We start from the raw sequence: 12175 nt of genomic DNA, 5'->3' as shown, positions 1-12175 counted from the left end.
GACTGGTCCGCGGACCGGTCACGTGGGGTCCACCGTGCGTGGCCCGGCCGGGCCCGTCCGGCGACAGCATTCACATGACGGCCCAAAGGAGCAGGCGATCAGGCGGGCCAAGCGAAAAGCTCTGGGATCCGCTTGCAGCTGCGCTCGTTTCATGGCGCATTCAAGCTTCGGCATTCGGCGGCGAGGGCAAGTGGAATTCGCCGTCGCGGAACCGATTCCCTCTGAATGCCTAGCGGAAAGCCCGATCACTCCGGGACCGATTTCTGCTGCGGCGAGGTGGAAGTTGCAGTCAACATACATGGCGGCGCGCTTCGAAGCAGGACCACTCGCTTCGGAGTGAATTCTTCGTTGTTACTGCCTTTTTCATTGCCTTCACTGGCCATAAATAGGGCACCGATCTTTCGCTTGGTGCCATCTCGCCTATAAGAAAACTTATGAGTGAAAAATTTGCTTTATTTTTTATTTAGAGTGACGATTCTCCCGCTTCTAGGCTTAAGAGGAGCGTAGGTTTGTTGACAGAAATGGTTCCCGTCTTAAAAACTAGATGGCACCACCAGGCTGAGCTTATCGCTGTGTTTATGTTTTTATGCGCTGAAATAAACGTGGGAAATGTGAGAATTGGTTTAGCGGTGTGTAGGTTTAGCAGTGCGTAGAATACTCAGTTTAGCGGTGCGTAGACAGCGTCAATTTATGTTATTTTCTAACCATATCTGTGTACGCCGTAAGCGACGTCGTGGCGGCTTTGAAGCGCGTACTAGGAAGCACTCCGGAGGCGGCGGATTTCGCTCGCTTTCATGCCCGAGTGTAAACGAGCCACAAAGTTGTAGTGAGCCTAAAAAGTAAAACGTAGCATCGCCCGACTACGCTGACATGTTGACAGTGCGCGCAAGACTACTACTTTCGCTAGTGTCGCCTTGCCGCACAGAATGATAGCAGTGGTGAATCGCCTGCCTGGAGAGACAAGTATGATGTGGTCGCCAGACTTGAAGTGAGCCAGTGGGCTAAAAAGTCCGTGTTCCGCCGCCAGAAAAAATGTTCTCGCATTTCTCGCATGATTCGGTCCGCGGACCATGCGCGGACCTCGTAGACCGGAAGCTAGACCCCACGTGACCGCTAGTCCACGGGCCAAAGCAGGTCCGTGGTCCGTCGTCTGGATACACCTTTGTGCAGCCTTCCGTTCTGCGTTAGACGTAGCCGCATTATTTGGTTGTACGCTCAACAACAGGCTCTAACGTCCTTCTGACCTAAAACACCGGCCATTGAAGTCGTTTAGTTTTCAACGGCGTGCAGAGGCCATCCTGGCGCCAATGTGCGTCGCCAGTGTAGCGATGAGTTGAATGAAGCGCACGATTCAAGCGAAGGAAGCGTTGCAAGGCCTCTTCAATGGCACTTCGACTCGCCACACGCGTTGCGAGAAGAGGTCATCTTTTCTCGATCCATTCTCCTGCCTCGATGTCAGCGTTTAATCTTGCCTTCGATACGAGCACATGCGACTGGCACTGCTTGCTGCAACTGTCGGCCCTGACATCACAGGCGGCAGCGATGAACGGCGGCGACGGAAAAGAATAGATCAAGAAAACAGTCGTCACAACGTACGACCTCAAGTCGAAAAAAAATGCGGTGTTAACGCGGTGTCTTTCGTAGGTATAGAAGCATTGATAATGCTTTTGGAATCACGAAGTAGAAAGAAACGGTATGCGGCGTTTTCAGAGCTTTTTTAGCATAACGTTACCGTTGTTATGAACGTGACTTTCCAACACTGGAACGCTCCCAAGGATGGCGTCCAGGCCTGCGTCTCAACGAGCCTGCGCGTCGTCTTCGTGGAGAGTGTTGCGCGTTCGGCCGGTCAGCTACCGAGACGCTCCCCAAGGACGGCGTCAAAGACTGCGTCTCTCCGAGCCCGCGCGTCGTCATCGTGGAGCGCGTTGTGCGTTCGGGCCGGACAGCTACCGGAACGCTACCGTGTTTGGCGTTCAAGCCTTGCATGCCAATCACCCACCAGGACGCTCCTGATTGGACGAAAAGGGGCGGGAGTCTGTGCCGACTCTATCTAAGGGCTCCCGTTTCCTTTGTGTCTTTTCCTGTTGTGTTACATGGTGCCATGTATCGTGCTTCTCGTTGCTTGTAAATATGTGAATACATATACCTTTTTTTCACGATGCTCCTTATCAATCCCCCGTCTCTTCATTGTTCCGGCCGGTCGGCGACAGCGGACCCGCGTCCCGACGGCAACTGAGAGCCCGCGTCTCAACACCGTGTACCACTACCGTTGGGCGCTGGCACAGTCATTTCCCCGGCGTGGTAGCAGTAAGCTAAAGCGCATGCACTTCAATGTAAACTGAAGTTTTCATCTCGAAATACTCGCAGGGTGGCGTGGCATTCGCGATATCGTGAACGTAAGCGTAATACCGCACTCGAAAAAGCATGTGCCTCGCTGTCGCGAATGGAGCCTCCTCTTCAATGTGGCGTCCTGACGTTTATTAAGCTCTGAGACTCGCCGCGGCGACTGAGTGGCTCTAACGTTCGGCTGCTGATTCCAAGGTCGGGAGATCGAATCCCTGCCATGGCGTCCGCACTTCGATGAAGGCGATTTGCAAGAATCCAAGGGGCACTTTGACTGTCTAAAGTGGGTAGAGGCGGAAGCGTTTTCCGCACCACCTTCGCTGTTTCTTTGGCACCGGTGGCGTCACGTATAAATGAGTACTAATTATGACAAATCAGTAATTAATAGTTAATTACTTATTAATGCCTGAATACTAATTAACTGCTAATTAATGACGCTTAAGCTTCGCCTTTAGGAGTGGAACGCGACAGCGCATTGTAGCGCTGCCAGGGAGTCCACGGAACACCACCCGTTCAGCGCGATGCCTTGCCCTTTGAACGCAACGCTTTTTGAGGAAAGGAGATGGCGCAGTAATTCTCTGTCATCTCGGTGGACACCTGAACCGCACCGTAGAGGAAGGGAGGAAGTGGGAATGAAAGAAGATAGATAAAGAGGAGCCGTAATGAAGAAAATGAAAATTGTATTTGAGGAAAGGAAATTACGCAGTAACTGTCTCACAAAATTCAGGGGGGGGGGGGGGGGCACTTTTTTGACCTAAAGTGTGGTCACTGATGCCCCTAAGAGTGGAACGCGACAGCGTCTTGCAACGCTGCCAAGGAGTCCATAGAACGCCATCGCCCATTCGGTTCTACGCCTCGCTCGTCAGTAAATTGGTTTTTGAGGAAAGGAAATGTATATGTCTCTCATTTGTCGGTGGACACCTAAACCTCGCGGGAAGGGAATGGAGGAGGATGAGAGTGAGTGAAGACACCGTATTCACTAGACGCGCCTTTGTTCATTCCAAACCATCGAGCTGGCATGGCGGAGTAGATAGCATGCTCGTCTCTCACGCCGAAGACCGGGGTTCGATTCCTGAGCTCGACCAATTTCTTAATCGGTTCTATTTATTTATATGGCCTGACTAGTAAAGCTAATTAGGCTAATTGGGTAATTAAGCAATTAACTAAGCTCGGTCCCACTTAATTGGAGCATCACTATACGATCCCTTCAATTGGTTGCATGGTTACTAACCAAAGTACAATTGGCCCCGTTTGAAATTCGCGCACTGTGACGTCACGACCGTTCCCACCAATGGAAAAGCGTGACATTATCCGTCGAAAACTGCTTCTTACAACGACGAGACATTAAAGGCTTCCGCCTTAAAATTCCCGTGTGTTGTGCGTTGTCAGCGCGCCTCCGGTGCTCTGAATTAATCCGGAGCCCTCGACCACGACTCTCCCTAATAGCCCATGCAATACCAATTGCCCATACCAATTAAGTTTTGAGCTTCAGGATAAATAGAACGCCGCACTTCAATGTTTTCGAACCAAACTTATTATTCGTTGGCCAACACGGTAAAATGCCCCGCACTGAAGTAACGAATACTAGAAAAGTAGAAAAACAAAACAGAAGGCTACCGAAGATACAGCATGCTGCTTTGCGTGTTCGGCTGGCAGTGAAGTCCCCCCCCCCTCCCCAATACCATTTCATAGGGAATCCCTACTAGATGCGTGCGTATGGCTCTCTTATAAGAAACAGGCGTGCACTGCGCATCTGATGCTCCGAGGGCAACGTACTTCGCATATGTCCAGGTAATGGTTCCAGAAAACGAAGGCCATTCCCTCTCTGTTCATTGCCTGGAAAGAAAAGAGAGTGCATATGTCACCTTCCACGCCGCCTCACAGCGGGTTTGGCAACAGAGGCCACACTGCCGCCTGCCAATCATCTATAAAGTGCGTGACAAAGAGTGAAGCGATAAAAAAAGAAGCAAAGGGTTCCTGCTGTCCGCTCTCGGTGACAGTTCTAGCACACAGTGGTCTCCCTCGCCACGATTCCTCTTGCTCTGCTTCTGTCTGCAGGTGGCAGCGCGCAAGTAGGAATGAATAGTTCCACAGGCATGTTCTCCTGTAGAGCTTCTGTCCTATGAGTAGGGGTGTGCGAATACTTTTTTTTTCGAAACCGAATCGAATGCGAATAGTTTATATATCGAATTAGAATCGAATAATGAAAGAACCGAACTGGGTACGAATCAAATATTTGTATGATCATTCGCTACTCTTGCAAATATTCGAAGAAGACGAATATCCATGCGAAACAGAGAACAGCTAGCGGCGGCGCTGTAATACCCGTGCCACACGCGCACAAGAAATGGCAGTAAATGCTTAAGGCCTTAAGTTTGTTAATGCCAATATTTTCGGAGTTGGTGCTACACGTCCACTTTTAATGCCATTATCGAAAGTGACGATGACGATAACGCTTGCAAGGTAGTCAAAAGTTTCATCTTAATATAAACATTCCTAATGAGCAGAATATATCGGCAATGATGTTCAAATGTAATGTAAAAACGATTTTCCAGAAAATACGGCTGTTCCTGATTTACAAGTCGAAAAAGTAGCCATAAACTCGCATGTCAGCAGATAAGTCGAGAGTACCAGTCAATAAGGCTGGTTAAAATGGCGTTCTTCGCATCGAAAATGCGGTTTAGGTGCCTCATCTGGCTGAAAGTTAAGAATTAACCATTTTATAGTGTGCTAGGCAGTTGTAACTGACAAAGCTGCATGCTTTTCTGCGTGTGGAATGGGAACGAGAGTACACATTGCACGGCCGAATGAGTTGTGGCGAACTCAGTAGGTCGCGAATGACAGTAAGGCTAATGCCATTAAATTTATGCGTGTGGCACCGCACGAATGCCATTAAAGCTTAAGGCAGTAAGCACTTAATGGCATTAAATCTGTCCGTGTGGCACGGGTATAACTCTTGGAGTTAAAGCTGTAGCTATCGAAGGACGCAACAGTGATTTCAACTGCGAGGCACGCAGTACGAAGTCAGCATTTTCACTCTGTGGTCTTCACTTCATGCGCCTCAGGAAATTACCCTTTGCTACTGACGACGACGGCGAACGAACTAGCGCCACATCTCATTTGATGACAGGGACGAGAGTTATGAGCCATGGCCTACGATGTCAGGCATGAAAGCAGGGTTTGCTGGGCCTGGCTGAACCCTGTCACACGTCACCCAGTCTTGAAGGCCATATATTTCAGCACCGCGAGCGCGGCCACACAAATGCACCGCGTCGTGGCGCTGAACCTGCACACCAACCAAGGCAGAGCTGTACTACATCAGCGAAGGGGGCCCTGTTTTTGAAACAGGCGTTGAAGAGAAGTATGACGTGCCCGATTCAAAAATTGCACCTGCTGTTCGAAAACCATTCGAACACTTTAGATTGCGTTCGATTTGTTTGGAATATTTTTGAATGTGCACTCTTTCATTCGTTCAGCGAAACAAATAGGACGATATCCGATACAATATTCAAAAATTTAGAATATTCGCATAGCCCTACTTGGGAGGTTTTAAAGTTTCTTTGTCATGTGCAGACGTTTTCTCGCCTACAAGGGTACGTGCACGGTGGAAAATTGCGCCAACAGCGTGCCTTGCAGGCGGGCCCCGCCTCGTAGAAGGCCTTGTCCGGAGGGATGTACTCCGTGTAGCGCAGCAGCGACACGGAGATCTTCATGGCATGCTCGGCGAGGGTCTCCTGACCCTGGCACGAAGATCGGGTGGCGTAATAGTTGCTGATGAGCAGCAGCTTGTCGAAGTCGCCAACGTCCTGACCGCTGGCCTCGAGGTTCTTCACCTGCACGAGTGGGTACAATTGCTGAGGACATCGCGAGCGTATACACATGCGAAAACGCGGCACCTTTTTTTTTTTGTCTTCTGTCACGCAGGCCTTTGTGTTCAAACATCGCCTGAACATTTTCTTTCCATTTGTAGCGAAAACTCAGACTAGAGAAAATATCACCACTTTTGTTACGCTGCAGCGACCTTGCGATTTTTTGTTCCGATTAGGTTGTAGCTGGGCGACGCAGGCACAAAACCATTGGTTAAAAACCCAGCACAGAGTCTCGAGTCGGCTACAAACCTTTCCTTTGCGTGCGTTGTACATTAGCACCGAACACTCTACACACCTTGTGATGCTGTCCGCATGGTGCCTCACTTCGATAGTCTACATGAACATCTCTGCACGCACATCGCACTGGGCTCAAAGAGCGGTTGACGCACTTCTCGCCCTCTGCGGCCACCATGCGAGCACTAGTGCGCCCGGCTACCTAGCTGGGCCTTACCGACACTGTCTCGCCCCATCAGTCTCACCTCCTCTACCCTTTACAGCCCCGGATAGAGGGTGTCTACAACAAAGTTTCCAGCATCACCATCGAACTCATACGCTGCGCATAGGCAATTGCTGGAGCTTTCCAATCCCCGAGTAGGTTTATGGAGCGCAGTTCCCCTCCCTGCTTACGAGGTCATGGAGGACGTCCCTGAGCTCGGACCAGGTTCGGTAGGCCTGCGCACCGTAGAGGCCCGGCAGCGCGAACACGCTGGCAGCGATCTGCCGGTAGATATTCAGGTTCTGCGACAGGGCCGGCGCTCCGTCGGCGATCCGCTGGCTGGCGCACATACCACGTACTTGTGCAGCACCTGCGGGACACCGGGGGCACTGCGCATGCGTGCTGCGAAGTGCACTCTGGGACTACAGTCCTCGAGCGCGCCTCTTCAGCATCAGCCATCGGTCGTAACCACGAAGCACCCAAATTTTACTCGTTGTGAAAGAGATACTGAAGCTTTGTATGTGAAGCCCTCTCACCGCCGCTTGTTTGCGGATCTTGGATTGCGGACTTCCCTAGGTAACACGCCGTTTGAATTTATTCCAAATTCTATATTCCCCAGCACTCCTTCTGGCTGACACCACGATAAACGGTGCCAATTCGCACTCCTGGCATGAACAAACCATATGATATGTGGTCCATTTGCATCTAGACTCGTCCCACATGAGCGTACACGTAGCCAAACTCCACATGAGCGTACACGTAGCCAAACTCCACATGAGCGTACACGTAGCCAAACTCAGTATATCTGCTTGCACATACCGGAGACGATGTTTTGGCCAGCGGCTCTCATGATGCCTGCAATTGGCAACAATCACAACTTGATAACGATTACGAAGAAAGAAAGTATTTATTTATCTTTTACACTTTGGGAGAACCTCTTGGGCAGTTTTGGTTATACTCATAGGGCGCCTTCCTCTGTGTACCAAATTAGTCAAAGTGCGAGAAGCTGCTGTGTAAGCATGCGGCGAAACCACAGGATGTTTACTAAAAGCTACGCGGGAAGTGGGGTGAACAGCGGTGAAGAATTTATTTCGGGCAAGGAAAAAGAACGCAAATTCTAACACCTCTTTTTTATTGCTGATCTCGACACATACCTTGCAAACTTACGCAACGCGAATATTTTAGTGCGATGTTCATTTCGTGTGTTTGCTCTTTGCGTTCGTAAGGCTCGTAAAACATATGTGTTCATTCCAAAACCGTTAAACTCTTAAAACTATTAAAGCCTGCTGCCACGTTTGACGGAGCCAGTCAGGCTAAACACATGCTTTCGCACGTCTACTCAGTTTAAGTGCATTAAAAGCTAACCATTTTTTATTCTCCACGTATTGTGGGCGGAGGGTGGAGAATGGACGCGCTGTTCGTGATCGAATTTTCGGAAAAATCTTTTTTAACAAAGGGTGGTAATTCCTTTGAAAAAAAAGTTGAAACATTGCCGCTTAGTTTGACGCAAGTATGTAGCTCACGCGGAAAGTAAATGATGTGTCAATAGCGTGTGCAGTGCCACTTTACCATGAAAATCTAGTCGAGATAATGTTGTACTTTTCTATTTACTTACTTTGCTTCTTAATGTAGCAACTACATTCTTTGAAAGAGCAGCTTGCGTGACTGAAATGCTGGTCACGGTAGAAACACCTTTAGAATACTCTATTTTTGATTTTTGCGATTTGTGATTTCGCGTGCTCCCTCCGTCGACCATACTGCGCATGCGCGAGGAGCGAGTGACGTCACTGTGCACAGCTGGCGCGCCCCGCCGCGCGCGCTCGCCGCTGCGCGCTCACGCTATGTATATCCTGGCATAGCAGAGATAAGCCACTGTGATATCTTTCTTTTTTTATTTCTCCCAGCAATTCTCTCCGTTTTTTAAAACGTATTTAAAAATGAGGGAGACAGGAAACTGTGCCAGGATAGATGAGAAACAGGTAGGTGCAGGTGATAAGATGAAGAAGCAGTGAAATTAAAATGTAATTAAATACGATTGGTTTGGTTTATTGGGGTTCATCGAAATTCAGCTACCGCGGCCATGTTCGATCCCGGCCGCGGTGGCGGAATTTCGATGAAGGCGAAATTCTAGAGGCCCGTGTGCTGTGCGATGTCAGTGCACGTTAAAGAACCCCAGGTGGTCGAAATTTCCGGAGCCCTTCACTACGGCGTCCCTCATAGCCTTAGTTGCTTTGGGACGTTAAACCCCAATAAACCAAACCAACCGTATTTAATTACATTTTAATTTCACTGCTTCTTCATCTTATCACCTGCACCTACCTGTTTCTCATCTATCCTGGTACAGTTTCCTGTCTCTCTCATTTTATTATATACCACCTCTGCTTCCTGAAGCCCATTTATTTCCTGCTTTTGGTATCATTTTCTGTCAGAGGCATTTTGGTGCATTTACTCCTACCAAATTTTAAAACCCTTTCTGTAGAAGATATGACTACGGAAAAGACTCTACTAGAGAAAAAAAAAACTCATTAGGTGCCAAGGATGATATTTGCAATCTCTATGTAAGGTTAATGGGCATGACAAAAGAAAATCTGTACAACAAAATTAAACACTTATCACCAAGATAACTTCTTATATTCTAATGAATGTTAGCGTTCAGAGTAATTAATCATTTACAAGCATCTCGAATTAAAAAAATGAATCATTTACTGTGTGACTTGTGTGAACCATTGTGCTACTTTTAGTTCCATTTTACATGGCGTCCTTGCCCCCGCATACCAGCACCCTTCACGCATCAGTCTTGGCCGCGCACTCCCTCTTGCTCCCGGTGCCCTGTTCCTGTCACATGCTCCACAAATCTCTACCCTGCCGTTCCTTTACGAATTTCTTTCCGGAACTACACCTTGGTCGCATGTTGCAGACCTGCTCGTCTGTGTCTGAAGGAAAAAACCGCTCTTGTAAAAAGTTAATTGCTTTGTGCACTCTTTTAACCGTACCGGAAACGATGCGCGCTCATGTAAATTTCCTTCATGCTCAGCTGTGCCTTCCATTGAGAGGCTAAGCTTTTACAAGAATCTGATGAGGAGCATTGTCGTTTTCATGAGGCATTGGTGTATGCCCCGACGGCGTCTTTGAATCATTCATTTAGCTAGTCATTTGCCAACAAAAGATAGCGAAGCAAAAGAGCGCCAGGGTCATCTAATGTCTCCACTGCGCTGATGGAAAGAAGCAGGCAAGAAAGAAGAAGACTTCAGAGGGCGCATCCTGCTGAAGAGAGACGCCATTAGGAGCAGGCAAAACACGCACGACAAAGAACAGGAAGGCGCGGAAGCTTTCTAGACGCGCACCAACAACTGTTGTCAGAACCTCGCGGACAGGAAACGGCGCGCTAGGAAATAAGAAACGGAAGCCGCGGACAGCAATCAGCGCTACAGCGAGTTGTCAGCGATGCTGCATTACCGGAAGAGACTTCCACGTAGAGCGGGCGTCGTTGTCACCGGCTCTCGCCTTAGGTTGGGCTGTGACGGGGGAAGCCAACGAGGGCTATGTCGCTTCGCAGAGCGCCCAATGGGAAGCCAAGGCGTGCCCACGCGAGAAGACCCGAGCAAAACGCATGCGGCATTTCGACGACGCCTCTTTGCTATTAAGGCGCAGGGAGTACCAAAAATCCAAAAGAAGGTAGAACTTGTGTGACGTAGGATGAAAGAGAGACCATCTAGATACCGGTGGCAGACGTCGGGGATGGCAGAGAGAGAGATATTAAACACGAGGATTCCAGCGCCCCATGCTCGTTAACTGCCGCTGCGCTGGGGGAGTGCAGTGGAGGCTTGAAGGAAGGGCAGCAAAGCTAAACTAGTGATGCACTGTTAGGTTGAACGTAATATGTGAAAAATGTATTTAAAATTATTATGAAATGAAGAGAAAGTTTTGTGAAATGACAGTTGCAGTTAAGGCGGATGCTTTATTCCGACGCTCTGCGGCGGCATATTATGAGCTGTTGCAGGCCATTGTCATCTTACGGAAATTACAGTCCCGACACATGTTTATAGTTTGCAGCAGTGTCCCTGGAGTGGATGGCTTGTGCGTGTAGTAGGATTGAATAATATGAAGATTTTAACCTCGCTTGAATATATTTTACTAGTGAAATCCCGGTATTCCTAACTTTAGATTGTACAGCACGTTTCACTTGCCATGGAAGATTAGCTCATTTGTCTTCATTTATTTGTCCTGTCTTTAGCAAATGAGCTATTCTTAATTTATTGCTTGAATTTTTAAAGTAGAAGAACTTTCGTTTAGATGCTCCGATTTCAATAATTCTTTGGCATTGGTCTCTGGAACGCATGAGAAAGATTAATCGGCACCGAGGAAAACATCGGAAAACATCACTAAATATCTGGACAGAACAAATCGACGGTTATCTTCTTTACTAAATGTTTAGATGATTCGTTTCCGTCTCAAACGAGCATAATTATGCGAAGGTGAGTGCTGTGGTAAAGGGCTCCAAACTACTAGGACCACAATTTTCTGAGAAATGCGCTGTCTTTAAAAGGCAGTGGATTCTTAGCGCAAGTTGAAGCCCCGAAACCGAATTATATTAAAGAGGAACACTGTAGTTGTTCGTGTTCGTTCAAGAAAAAGAAAACGCGGTGACTGACACGCATAGTAGTGGCCTTAACACATTTTCTCCCAGAATTTCGCGCTGGGAGCCCGTGTGTGATGAGCCATTAGCTCAGGACTGAAAATTAGACAGGAACCTTTAACAACAGAGTAAAGAGCAACGGTCATAGCTTTTACATGCGGGTGAATATACAGGGCGTTTCACTTAAGCCTTTACGCAGTGTCTGAATATAGACTTATTGAGTTAGAAGAGCGCTTTTTTCGGCAATGCATTGTCAGCGTATAGTACATCGAAATAAAGCTAAGACGGGCTAACTAGCAGGCTGGTTGATCAATACTGAATGGTTACCTTTTTAATATTACTTTTAGGCTATTAAACTACTGAGACGAGTCTAGCCCACTTTAAATGGTATCTATGTCAGTTTTTAGAATTTCAGAAACGCGGCTACCATCGCCGCTGTGACCAAACAAAATTTAGCTGTTTCGGCGAGTTAAGTCCACTGGTGGTGGTGGTGGTGCGACACTTTTATTAGAACCTTCTTTCTATTACGCTTTCGATAGGTCCTGGGCCAAGGCGACGAGGGCACGTTGCAGCTTCAGATCCAGGGAGGCGAGCCAGATGGGCCACGGTGGGGGTAGGGGGAAATGATAGGCGGGGGACTGGAAGGCTGCGTGGCAATGTGCAAGGCAGTGTTCTATGTCTGCATATGTGTGTGGACAGTTTGGGCACTGAGGTGTGGAAGTGTACTGGTATAGATAAAGTTTGGTTGGCGTATGTAGGAGATAAAACTGTATTCGGCTAAGAATGCGAGCTTCACGGATCGATATGGGTGTGGCGGTGCTAAATCAGCTAAGTCCAATTTTGCTCCGTGGAAGTATTCGTCGACAGTGCGTTTGTAAGCCCTGATCGCCT

This window comes from Amblyomma mixtum, chromosome 3 (genome assembly GCF_055824585.1).
Source record: "Amblyomma mixtum isolate Tamu chromosome 3, ASM5582458v1, whole genome shotgun sequence".
Lineage (NCBI taxonomy): Eukaryota > Metazoa > Arthropoda > Arachnida > Ixodida > Ixodidae > Amblyomma > Amblyomma mixtum.
This window is presented reverse-complemented; position numbering follows the sequence as displayed.